Source organism: Episyrphus balteatus, chromosome 1 (genome assembly GCF_945859705.1).
Source record: "Episyrphus balteatus chromosome 1, idEpiBalt1.1, whole genome shotgun sequence".
Classification (NCBI taxonomy): domain Eukaryota; kingdom Metazoa; phylum Arthropoda; class Insecta; order Diptera; family Syrphidae; genus Episyrphus; species Episyrphus balteatus.
In genome coordinates this window covers 87,100,723-87,113,568 of record NC_079134.1, presented here as the reverse complement: position 1 = coordinate 87,113,568, position 12,846 = coordinate 87,100,723, and the positions used below count along the sequence as shown (strand labels likewise).

The 12,846-nt window shown below is 37.1% G+C and overlaps 2 long non-coding RNA genes across 2 annotated transcripts; both read left to right on the top strand.

The window, feature by feature from the left end:
* The first annotated feature begins 401 nt into the window (after positions 1-401).
* LOC129906923 (uncharacterized) lies at positions 402-1,544 on the top strand. Its single transcript, XR_008770892.1, has 2 exons — positions 402-867; positions 938-1,544. It is a non-coding gene; the product is annotated as an uncharacterized LOC129906923 (long non-coding RNA).
* Positions 1,545-2,077: 533 nt separating this feature from the next.
* LOC129906919 (uncharacterized) lies at positions 2,078-4,237 on the top strand. Its single transcript, XR_008770887.1, has 2 exons — positions 2,078-2,687; positions 2,751-4,237. It is a non-coding gene; the product is annotated as an uncharacterized LOC129906919 (long non-coding RNA).
* Positions 4,238-12,846: the final 8,609 nt, after the last annotated feature.

Below are 12,846 nucleotides of genomic sequence, written 5' to 3'. Positions count from 1 at the left end.
ACCCGAGAAACTCTGATTTTTTTTTACATGACTCAGAGTGCCCTGGAGCGGGAAAACAACGAACAGATCTAATCATACATCATTTTAAAACATTTTTTGTGAATTTTCTGTACATTTCATACAGCAAGTCTTTTTGATGTAAACAAAATTTATTTACTTAATAAAAGTATAAAAATGGGAGTTTTGTGTTCATATTTTAATCATAAGGAATATGCACATAATATATTTTGTGTTTTTACAAAGAAAATAATTATTCATTGTCTTTTCTTGTTTTAATTTTAAATTTTATGACACGCAAGTTTCTGTTGCTTTTCGTTTTGTTAGTCAGTAAAAAACCTACACTCCAACGAAACCTAACCTCACAATTCATTCAAACGAAATGTCAAAATAAATACATCAAGTACAACAAATAGATTTTATACATGACTTCCAATGAAATCTATGAAACAAAAAATTGTATGTAATGTATGAAAAAAAATTTAATGTATGTATGTGATGTATCATCTATGTCAGCTATTACATGAATCCTCAATAGGCTTGACTGTGAGGCGCGTACTATTACACCATGCCTCTTGAGTCTTAGACTCAAATTTGACATTTCTCTTTTGATTTAAGTATTGTTGTTGTTGTATACCACCAAGAAGAAAAAAGAAATGAAAGGGAATGTTGAAAAAAGAAAGAGTGGAAAAAGAAACGTCAAAAACGAGTCTCAGAATTTTGGCCCACGACTCTCCGGTCGGATAATTTTTTGTTTTATCTTCTTTCTCTTTTGCGCTCATTAGTTTTGAAAAGAGGCGCGCCTCTTGAGGCTTCATGTAATAGCTGACTATGAAATAGAGCCCTGAATCTATTAAATCGTTGAAAGATGTAAGTTGTTTCTATTACAACCCATACCCCTCCTTCTTCTCTGTATACATCAAATGGTATTTTTTTCTAGCAACTATAAGGGCCAGTTGTACAAATTGAGGGTTAGCCCACGGATCATCTGAACTCGAGTTAACTCTTGAACCAGGTTCAACTTTGATTGGGTTGTACAGTAGTGGATCAAGCGAGAGTCAGCTGAACCGCAGTTCAGGTTTATATACAAGAAAATTTTAGTATATTTATACCTAATGTCACTGTCAGTTGTCCTTATTTTATAAGGACAAAGTTCGTGAAAATGTTTCGTCCATCTCTCAATTGTGATTTGGAATAAAATACACAAAAATAAAGCATTATTTTGTTGAAAATAATCTTTTGCCACTCCTAATGGCGGCCGGACGTTCATCAAGTGGACTAATCAGGACGAGGAAGATTCTTGGGTGGTTGTTGTTTTTGTTTTTTATTATGTTTTGTTTTATTTTTTTTGGAGAAAATTGTACACAGAGAAAAAATAAGCAGGGATGACTATGCTTCTGGTATATTTAACTTTATTTCTGGTATATTCAACTTTATTCTGATTAAATATACTAGAAGTAAAGTTATCCCTGGCGTAATGTTTTCTCCGTGTATAAACATTTATAAAAATTAATAAAGTATTAAAAAATACAAATAAAAGTGGTAAACGCTGTGTTTTTTTTATTTATTATTTACCATCACAAACTCATCCTAAACAAATAAAAAAAACACCCCAATCATTTTGGAAAACCGTATTAATTTCCACCACCTATTATCTGAACTGTCAAAAAATTCAGATTAAATGAGTTGAACCGAGTTCAAACGTTGATCCGAGGATGAACCATGTTTGTACAACTGGCCCTAAATATTACTGGGGCCTATTTCATAGATAATACATTACATACATTGTATGATATTGACAGTTCTGATGTATTATTTTTGTTTCATAGAAAATTTGTATGAAGAACTGTCATACATCAGTGTATGAACGGAGAATCGACTGGAAGTATTCCAATGTTGTATGATACTGTTTCATAGAAATTTATCAAACATTGTTTTAATAATTTTGTGTGAATTTTTCATACATTTCATACAGCAAGTCATTTTGCTGTAAACAAAATTTATTACTCAATAGAAGTATAAAAATGGCAGTTTTGTGTTCATAATTTAATCATAAGGAATATGGACATAATATATTTTGTATTTTTGCAAAGAAAATAATAATTCATTGTCTTTTCTTGTTTTATTTTTAAATTTCATGACACGCAAGTTTCTGTTACTTTTCGTTTTGGTTAGTCAGTAAAACAAATTTCCTACACTCCAACGAAACCTAACCTCACAATATATTCAAACGAAATGTCAAAATAAATACATCAACTACAAGAGAATAGATTTTATACATTACTTCCAATGAAATCTATGAAACAAAAAATTGTATGTAATGTATGAAAAAAAATTTAATGTATGATGTATGTAATGTATGTGATGTATCATCTATGAAATAGGGCTCCCCTTCAAGCAAGAAAACGGAGTCCAGAAAAAACAGTCCGACCTCCGACCGCGAAAAGCGGGGTTGCACTCACACACTTGCAACTTTTTGCGTATGAACACAAAGTCTAAGAGAATCGTGGTGAAAACTGAGAAAAGGAAAAAAAAGTAGACAGAGACATAGCCAACAAGAGCAAAAGCGTCATTTTGTTATTTTTTGTTGAAGTGTTTAGTCGCGTCGTGTCTCGTGTCGTTGTTAATAAAATATAAGTATAATTATAAACAATTATATCAAACTATTAACAATTTGGAAACAAAAAAAGGTATGTTGTATATATCGCTCAAAGTGTTTGGATTAAAGTGATGTGTTTCTGTTTGTGTTGTAGATGTAATCTCTAATGATGAAGAAAAAGGCAGAAGGTGAAACATGCGATTGGGCATCTGAAGAAACACCAACAACAGCAGCAACAACAAATAAATAAAATGAAAAAAATGTATTGTATTTAATATTGTATATATTGTGAAAATTTCGTTTGCCAAAATTAAATAAAAAAAACAGTTTCAGTGAAAAAAAAATCTAGTTCTTTTTTTGGTCGCAAATGCGAAACGTCATCCCTTTTTTATTCCTCTTTCTGGTAGGTTTTCGCTGCTCCGACTCAGGTCCGCCTTCGGCTCCGTTTTCTCGGAATGGAGATTCTCACCACACCAATACATATGCAATCGACTTCGCGGTGATTATAATTTCCATACTAATTTGAGCCGCCTTCGGACCAGTTTCTGATCCGAAGTCGGACTCAGCTCCGCCTCAGGCGGAGCGGATTCGGACCGAGGTCGGACCTCTTTGCTTGAAGGGTCTGGAGCAAATGCAATCAATGCGATCTGGGCCCTATTTCATAGATAATACATCACATACATTACATACATCATACATTAAAATTTTTTTCATACATTACATACAATTTTTTGTTTCATAGATATCATTGGAAGTAATGTTTAAAATCTATTCTGTTGTAGTTGATGTATTTATTTTGACATTTCGTTTGAATGAATTGTGAGGTTAGGTTTCGTTGGAGTGTAGCAATTTTTTTTACTGACTAACCAAAACGAAAAGTAGCAGAAACTTGCGTGTCATAAAATTTAAAAATAAATCAAGAAAAGACAATGAATTATTATTTTCTTTGCAAAAACACAAAATATATTATGTGCATATTCCTTATGATTAAATTATGAATACAAAACTCCCATTTTTATACTTTTATTAAGTAAATAAATTTTGTTTACAACAAAAAGACTTGCTGTATGAAATGTATGAAAAGTTCACACAAAATGTACTAAAATGATGTATGATAAATTTCTATGAACAGTATAATACAACATTGGAATACTTCCAGTCGATTCTCCGTTCATACACTGATGTATGACAGTTCTTCATACAACATTTCTATGAAACAGAAATAATACATCAGAACTGTCAATATCAAACAATGTATGTAATGTATTATCTATGAAACAGGCCCCACAACTGTCAATATCATACAATGTATGTAATGTATTATCTATGAAATAGGCCCCTGCTCTGAAGCAGATCACAATTTTAACAATTTTTATGAGGCTGACAAGTTGTGAGGGAACGCCAGAATACGAAAAACCTCACAAAATCAAACTCACCACACCTTATGAGGTTCTTGTGACTGTGATCTGTGAGGTTTTGTAAGAATACGAAAAAGTCACAAAAATTTGTTCAACTCGAGTTGTGAGGTTATTGTGACTTGTGAGGCATCAATGAGGTTTGCCAGAATAGGGGTATAAATAGTAATAAACACGCGATCCACTGCAGTACAGTAGAGGATCATAAAAAAATTAGAATTTTGTTCCATTCGTCGCCGAGTACGGACGTGTTTTTATTTTGCTCCAAATTTACCTTTTTCTTTTATAATTCCTAAAATTCTACTTCTACTTTACCCACCAATTTCAATCAGTGTCAAATAAGTGTATCACAACATAATTTGCACTTCTCTATTGTTAGCCCAGTAACACACAAAAAAAAAAAATAAAAAAAATCGAAACAAACTCAACCTCACCCATATCTGTGTCATTAAGTGCAAACGAATTCTCTTAACCCAATTTATTAAAGCAAAAAAGTCAAATAAAATATAAAAAACAATAAAACAATCACCATGTCAAAGTGCAGTGCTTGCAATTCGGAAATCTTTGTCGATCGTGTGTCGTGTGGAGGTCTGTGCGGTAAATTGTATCACCCCAAATGCATCTTAGTCAGCAAAAGGGTGGCGCTTAATATCGTTGAAATTACTTCCAAGTTTGTGTTTTATTGTGATGACTGCAAGAATATTTCGTTGTCCCACATTCTTCTTGCGATTAAATGTGCCAATGATTCAGTGAATGAATCAATTGCTGATTTAAATCATAAATGCACACAAATTGCCAACGAAAATTTCAAAATTGATGGGCTGGTAAAACAATACGACGAACTAGATACCTCAATATCCAGCCTATCAACTTTGATAAAAAAAAGTCACGATAATTTGACTAAACAATTATCCGCAATTGACAATTCCTTGAACGATCTAAAACAATCCAAAAATGAATCTAGAGAAGTGATCAAACATTCAATGATTAACGCCAATCCCTTGAAACCCTTTGACTCTCTCCGTGAAGATTTGCAAAACTCGGTCAAAAATATTTTGTCGGGAATAAACTCTATACGGACCGACCTCGACATACACCTCCAAGGCCCCTCGCGAAAAAATAACGACCTTAATCTTATTCTTAGCGATATGAGCAATGATATTGCCGTTACGCGAATTTCTTTGGGGGAAATATCCCATGAACTGAAAACCACCTCCTCCAAAATTGATGACATTCCGGCCCAAATCTATCCCCCGACATCTATTTTTAATACATCTATTGTTAATATTCCACAACCTATAATGCGAACGAATGAAGGTCTTTCCATTTTTGAGGAACTCGCGACAGCAGAAGAAACCTCTAACAACCAAAATCTCAACCCAACCCCAAATATGCAACCGAACCGTGCAAGAACAAAAGGGATCAACAAATTTGGCGTTATGTGGACAAAAAAAGATTGGAACGCTCGAATAGAAAAGATGGAAGCTGCAAACAACACTTGGTTCCTACTCAAAAATGCTCCCAAATCAGCAAAAGTCAGTTGGGTGCGATCTTTCTTCATGAAAAAATACGCTATCGACATTACAAAATGTATACCGATGTCCTCACGTCGATTTAAAATCCTTATACCATCTAAATACATTTGGCTATTTCAACGATCCGGAGGTCTTCAACTTGGCCGCATGCAGCTCTCAACATTCACAGAATCTAATTTAATTCAACCTGAGAAACCTCATATATCCAACAATAATCCTGTTTCCAAAACGCCTAAATCTACTAAATCTCAAACACCTAAAAATAATACGGATCCCAACTGGTCATTTAAAACAGGAATTTTCCCTAATTTTTCAAGACCTATTATGAACTCTTTAATCAAACGCCCTATTGCTCTTAAACGGAAGTCCCCTCCGTCCCCATTAAAACCTCCTTCAAAAAGAGTTTCTTTTAATCTTTCTCCTTCTGGCCCTGACGTCAGACCTACTGTGATTACCTCTACCTCCAATCCAGCTTCCTCTTCTGAATATCTACCTCACTTCGTCCACTCTCACACATTGAATCCCTCTTCTCCCACCTCTGTTCCAAGTAAACAAACTTCTGACATCACATCCCATCCCAATACTCTAAACTGCAAGATCCCCCAATCGAATGGTTTTCTCAATCCCCTCATTCCACCGGTAGTGAAACTAACAAAACACTTATCGGATACTAGTATAGAAGGACGCTATGTTATGTCTCGTCTTAGGGATCAAAGGATATATAATAATGTGCGTCTCTTTCTAGCCTATCTCCATGATAAACCGGATTCTGTTGTCTTTGAAGGCAAAACCAACACCAATTTAAAAGTCTTGATTTCCCAAGAAGGTCTCCCCATAGAACGAAATGAATTAATGCACATTTACGTTCAATTCCACGAAGGTCTTTCAATTTCACCGTCTCAAGTGGCAAATGATTTATCGTCATTTGCGTCATTTATTGCCTCGAAAAGAGTTTCTCACTTACAAAAATCGCGGTCTGATTTTAAGAACTATTATCGTTCCTAACCCCGTTTCGTGTAACTCGGTGCCTATCTCTCTTAGTCTATATTACCAAAACGTAAGGGGACTAAGATCCAAAACCACAACCGTGTTTCAAAACTCTCAAAACTTGCCTTACGATATCTTCGCCCTGACTGAAACTAATCTCACTTCTGACGTTCTCAACTCTGAACTCTTTACAGCTGAGTTCACAGTGTTTAGAAAAGATGTTAACCCAGGAACACCAGGCCGTGGTGTTCTTATTGCTGTTCGTAATACCCTTGAAACTACTCGCGTAGAAATACCAAATTTTACTGATTTTGAATTTGTCTCAATTAAGATCAACCTATCCAAGAAAAATGTTTTCATCCTCTGCTGTTATATTCGCCCCGCTCAAAAAATATCCTCCTACGAACTTGCAGTTAGTGCCATTGATTTTCTTTTTGAATCTGCCCTTCCTAATGATTTAATATTAGTTTTGGGTGATTTTAATCTTCCAAACTTAACCTGGACTTCATCGGAAGATGAGTTATACTTCGTGCCTCAAAATGTATCCTCAGACATTGAAGAACTGTTATCGGACTGCATGCTTGATTGTGGTCTTTTCCAAATAAATGGAGTTTCAAATTACATGGGAAGATTTCTTGATCTTATTTATTCTTCTGATCCCAATAATTGTGTTGTTTCTGAAAGCTCCCACCTTCTCTCAACCTTAGATCGTTTTCACCCTCCAATAACTGTTTGTTTTTCTTATGAAAATATTAACACCTATGAAGAAGCAATAGGGTCCTATTACAACTTCCGTAAAGCAAATTTTGTCAAACTAAACGATCTTTTAAGCCAAATTGATTTTGATTTCATTTCGATGGGACTTAAAATCGATTTAGCCACAAAAATGTTTTATTCCCTTGTTTCTTGGTGTATTGCTGAATCCGTTCCCCTGTCTCGCAAGAAAAACTTTACTTCGTCTCCACCTTGGTATAATAAAGAATTGTGCCAAATACGTAATAAACGTAATAAACTTTGGAAAATCTACTTAAGTAACAAATCAGTTACAAATCACTCCAATTACATTGTTGCGTATGATCGTTTCTCGGAATTAAATGAACTCCTTTATAATCGCTACCTCATCAACGTAGAAAATAATCTGGTGTCTGACCCTAAATGCTTCTTTAATTTCATAAACACAAAAAGAAAATCTGATGGACTCCCTTCGAGCTTTGTTTTCTGTGATTCCTCTTCTTCCGACCCTACAACAATATCAAACTATTTAGCTTCATTTTTCTCACAATCATATAGCAAAAACCCGTCTGAACCTAACAACACCTATTTTAGCTATTTAAAAGATTGTCCGCAAACATCGTTTGTATCTGTCAAAATAACTAGAGATTCAGTTATTGATAAAATAAATAAGCTAACTGATAATTATAGTCCCGGTCCCGATGGCGTACCTTCCATTCTCCTAAAAAAATGTGTGCGTATTATATCAAAACCACTTACAGACCTTTTCCATTTATCCCTCGCGCAGTGTGTTTTTCCTGATTTTTGGAAAGACTCCTTTATTTTCCCAATTCATAAAAAAGGTCCCAAAAACGCGGTCATAAACTACAGACCAATAGCTAAACTATCGTGTATTCCCAAGCTCTTTGAAAGCTTAGTGTATGACTCAGTCTATTTCCACTGTAAGTCTGTATTCTCACCCGTCCAACACGGTTTTCTTAAAGGAAGATCAACAACAACAAACCTCGTTGAATTTGTCTCCAAAACACTAAATGTTCTTGAAAATGGAAACGAAGTTGACACAGTCTACACGGACTTTGCGAAAGCCTTTGATAAAGTGTCACATAAAATCATTTGTCTTAAACTTGAAGCATTAGGATTTCCACCAAACTTTATTTCTTGGGTAAACTCATACTTGGAGAACCGCGTATATAGAGTTTTGTTTCGTTGCACAATATCTAAACCAATTTTCGCCACATCTGGAGTTCCTCAAGGTAGTCACCTTGGACCTCTTCTTTTTGTTCTTACAGTGAATGATGTGACCGCTATCTTAAAAGACTCTTCCCTTTTAATGTTTGCAGATGATATGAAAATTTTCAAGGAAATTTCAACTCCATCTGACTCTAATCTTCTCCAAAACGACCTTAATCGCTTTTTCAATTGGTGCAAACATAATTTTTTAGATTTGAACATCTTTAAATGCCTTAAAGTTACATACTCCCGAAGACGTACATTAAATTCCTCACGAATTTACTACTTTTTAAATGAACCCATCCAAATAGCAGAATCCATGTGTGATCTGGGCGTCTTATGTGATAGAATGTTAAATTTTAACTCTCACATTGATCAGATAATTAACAAAGCCAACCGGTCCCTTGGTTTTATTAAACGTTGGTCTAAGGAGTTCAATAATCCGTATGTTACAAAATCCCTTTACATGACATTCGTAAGACCCACTCTTGAATACGCTTCCCAAGTTTGGTCACCTTTTTACGAATATCATTCAAATAGAATTGAAAACGTTCAAAGAAGATTTATTCGTTTCGCTTTACGTGCCCTTCCATGGGAAGATAGATTCAACTTACCCCCATACCATGACCGTCTGAATCTAATTGAATTGCAACCCTTAGTCCAGCGTCGCCAAATAGCCGACATACTCTTTGTCCATCAATTGCTTACAGGAAACATTGACTCATCTTCTCTTCTATGTGAAATCAACCTAAACACAAATCCCCGAAGTCTCCGCTCTCCACCCTTATTTTACCTTTCCCGTCATCGAACCAATTATGGCCACTTTGAACCTATGTCCAGAATGTTAAGGCACTCAAACGAAGCAATGCCCTCCTTTGACTTCCATTTAAGTAAATCGTCACTTAGAAAAAATCTCCGGAATATCCTGCTGCACTAACCATTCCCATCTTATGCCCCCGATATGAACACCTCCGTCCAAATCCCCTTATTTTTTAAGCCTGGTGTTTAATGTTTAAGTCTTTGGTTTTTGTTTCGTTTTTGTTGTTTCCCATAAAACAACATTAAGGTGGGCCTTAGGGCCCGGTCTTAATACAATAAAAACAACACAAAACAAGAACCAAAAAAAAAAAAAAAAAAAAAAAAAAAAAATGTTAAATTAGTCTAAGGTAGTTTAAGTTAGTTTTTAATTAGTTTTAAGTCATAGCTTGTACTAAGCTTAAATAAATAAATAAATAAAATAAAAAGAAGCCACCACTGAGTACTTCAGTTTTACCCCTAAATTGGAGAAAACCCAAACGGTCCAGACGCTCTATGATGAGCTCTGCCGCAAAGCGATTGATGATCTCGAGATCATCAGCGTCAAGCCATTCCAAACGGCTTTGTCCAGGCGGAAGAAACGGAAGTTGCCGATATTTTTAGTACAGCTCTCACCCAACAGCAAACTGGATAGTTTGAGAAGTATCACCGTCCTCAAATACCAGGTTGTCACTTGGGACAAATTAAAAAGGCGCGGTGACATGCTTCAATGCGTGCGCTGCCAAAGGTTCGGCCATGCCGCAGCCAACTGCGAAATGCAGTCTCGCTGTGTAAAGTGTGGAGACAACCACAATAAGGGGGAGTGTAAACTCGGGGAGGAACGGGTCGAAGACAAGGCCCAGCTAAAATGCGCAGTCTGCGGAAGCGTCGGGCACCCTGCTAATTATCGGGGATGTCCGAGGTTTCAGCAAATGAAGCAACAGAAAACGGCGAAGCAGGCTGTTGTTGAAAAACGTCCAGTAGGGCGTGCTCCGATTGTCAACCCAAGTATCTCTTTCGCCCAAATGGCGCAAAGAGCAATACCAAAGGCGACACAAAAGCCACCCAAGGTTGTCCAAGAGGCCTCCGTGCCTAAAGAACCGGCGGCAGAATCAGAGGTTTTGACCTTGTTACTGAGCATTCAAGCACAGTTAACAGGGCTTCAAAGCCAGATAAGGGAGCAGACAGTGAGGGTAGATCATATCTACACTCAACTGCCTAGCTTAACGCAACTTAGGTCGTAATGGGCGCGCTGTCAGAGAGGCCAGTTGTACAAATATTTAATCCGTGGATCAGCAACTTTTATCTTCTGAATTCGCTGGTAGTTTTGAGTTTTAGCACAGGTTCTAGGTCAATATAGGTTGAAATATCTAAATCCATCCTTGAACCAAAGTTGATCCACTGCTAATCCGCCGAAATCGGCGAGTTAAATTCCTGATCCGAGGCTGAACCACGTTTGTACAACTGGTCCTTAGGATCCTAGCTGTGAATGTAAATTCACATTAGGGTGATTAGGGTCGAACGTAGAGCTAACCTTTTCCAATTGTTGAAAGATCTATGTCCCGATGTGTTTATGGCTAGTGAAACTAAGCTAAACCAGAAACATAAACTGACTAATATTAATTATGTGTTTATGGCTAGTGAAACTAAGCTAAACCAGAAACATAAACTGACTAATATTAATTACAACATCGTAAGAAGAGACCGGCCCGACTCCACTCAAGGGGGCGGTGTTGCAATCTTCATACGTAAAGGCATTAATTATAAGGTAATATACAATAGTGAAGTGCGAAAATTTCGATCGCTTGAGGTGTGCATTGTATGCATCATTCTCCAGCATGGAAAGCGGGTGTATGCAGTCGCAGCTTATGCGCCAGAAGCACCTCAACCAACTGACTTTACGGCAGAACTCGAAAAACTTTTTAAAGTGCTACGACTGAATTTGGAGGAAAACTATATCCTCATGGCCGGTGATCTGAACGCCAAACACCAAGATTGGGGAAATCAAATACAGAATCAGCGAGGTAATCATCTGTATAATTGGATGTGTCAAAACAATATTGAATATAGGGTTGATCTGCTGGCTACTGAAAGGCCATCGTTTCCAAGAAGCGGTTCTTTTCTGGATTTATTGCTTCTAGACTCAAGCCTGGTAATAACAGACTCTGTGGGCCAACACCCAAGAAACTGCCTTCGTACAATTGAGTACGACAGCGACCACTGCGGACTCGCTGCCGCAATACAGCTTCCGAACGATCTTGTGGAATTGGAGGAGTATGTACCGGAGCATTCTTACAACTACGGTAAGATGCGCCGGCCACGCTTCACCAACGCCTTAGCAAGAGAACTGTGTTCGAATAACATAGCCCCTCCAAACGACAGAAATCTGTCGAACAGTGAGATTGATGGTTATCTCCAACAGATGGACTATACCATCCTACAAATGAACAGAACGATACCCAAATACAAAGAACGTGACCAAAATAACGTTTACCGAAACGCGACTATTGACACACTCCACTGACAAAAAAGCGGACTATTGACAAGACTTAAACGTTTATACCGGCGATTTACCGACCCACACGATCTGGAGATTAGAACACTGAAGTCGTCAATCAAAAACATCAACCAGTTGATCAAGGAAAATTATAGGTTGTCTATTAATCTGTATTGGGACAACAAAATTCGGGCCGTTAATTCTAGCGACCCGAGTATGTTTCCGCAGATTAATAAGATTTTTAGACGGAATGATCAAAATGAGCTTCCGTGTCTTAAGCCCCAGAGATTTGTGGAAAACAGAGACGTACTTCTGACCGCAGGCATAAATCCAGGGGAGGCCATCTTGGACGACGACCTCTTTATAATCAAAGATCCGCAAGAGAAAGTGGAGGCGGTGGGTGCTGCCTTCCAGCAAGTGCACAAGGTTAAAGCTAGCATTAACCCGAACCATGACCTGGAAAACAGGGCCCTCCTTCATCACTTCTATCTACGTAATGATATTACGCAATGGCGATCTGAGAATCGCGGTTTTACCGGGTTAAATGAAGAGCACTTGGCAAACGCCATCATCGCCGAGCATGCTGGGGCTAACACCCTGTTAGTTACGAAGGTAGAGCTCAAGCTCATCTTCGATTCATTAAAGAAAAAGAAGTCAGCAGGAGTCAATGGTATATCCAATATTGTACTACGACATCTACCGCAAGAAGCTATTGACATTTATGCCACTCTGTTCAACAACGCTCTGAATAATGCATATTATCCAAAGCGTTGGAAAACAGCAGTGGTACATCCTCTACCGAAAAAGGGAAAGGACAACTCCAATCCGGCAAATCTCCGGTCGATAAGTCTCCTTCCAAATATCAGCAAAGTATTTGAAAAAGTTATCAATAGGTCTCTGTCTCAGTGGGCTGAGGACAATAATATCATACCGGATAATCAATTCGGGTTTAAGGCAGGACATGACACTATTCATGCCGCGTATAAACTTGTATCTGATATTCAGTGGAACAAATCTAAAAAACAGTGCACGGGTGCCTGTCTTGTTGATTTGGAAAAA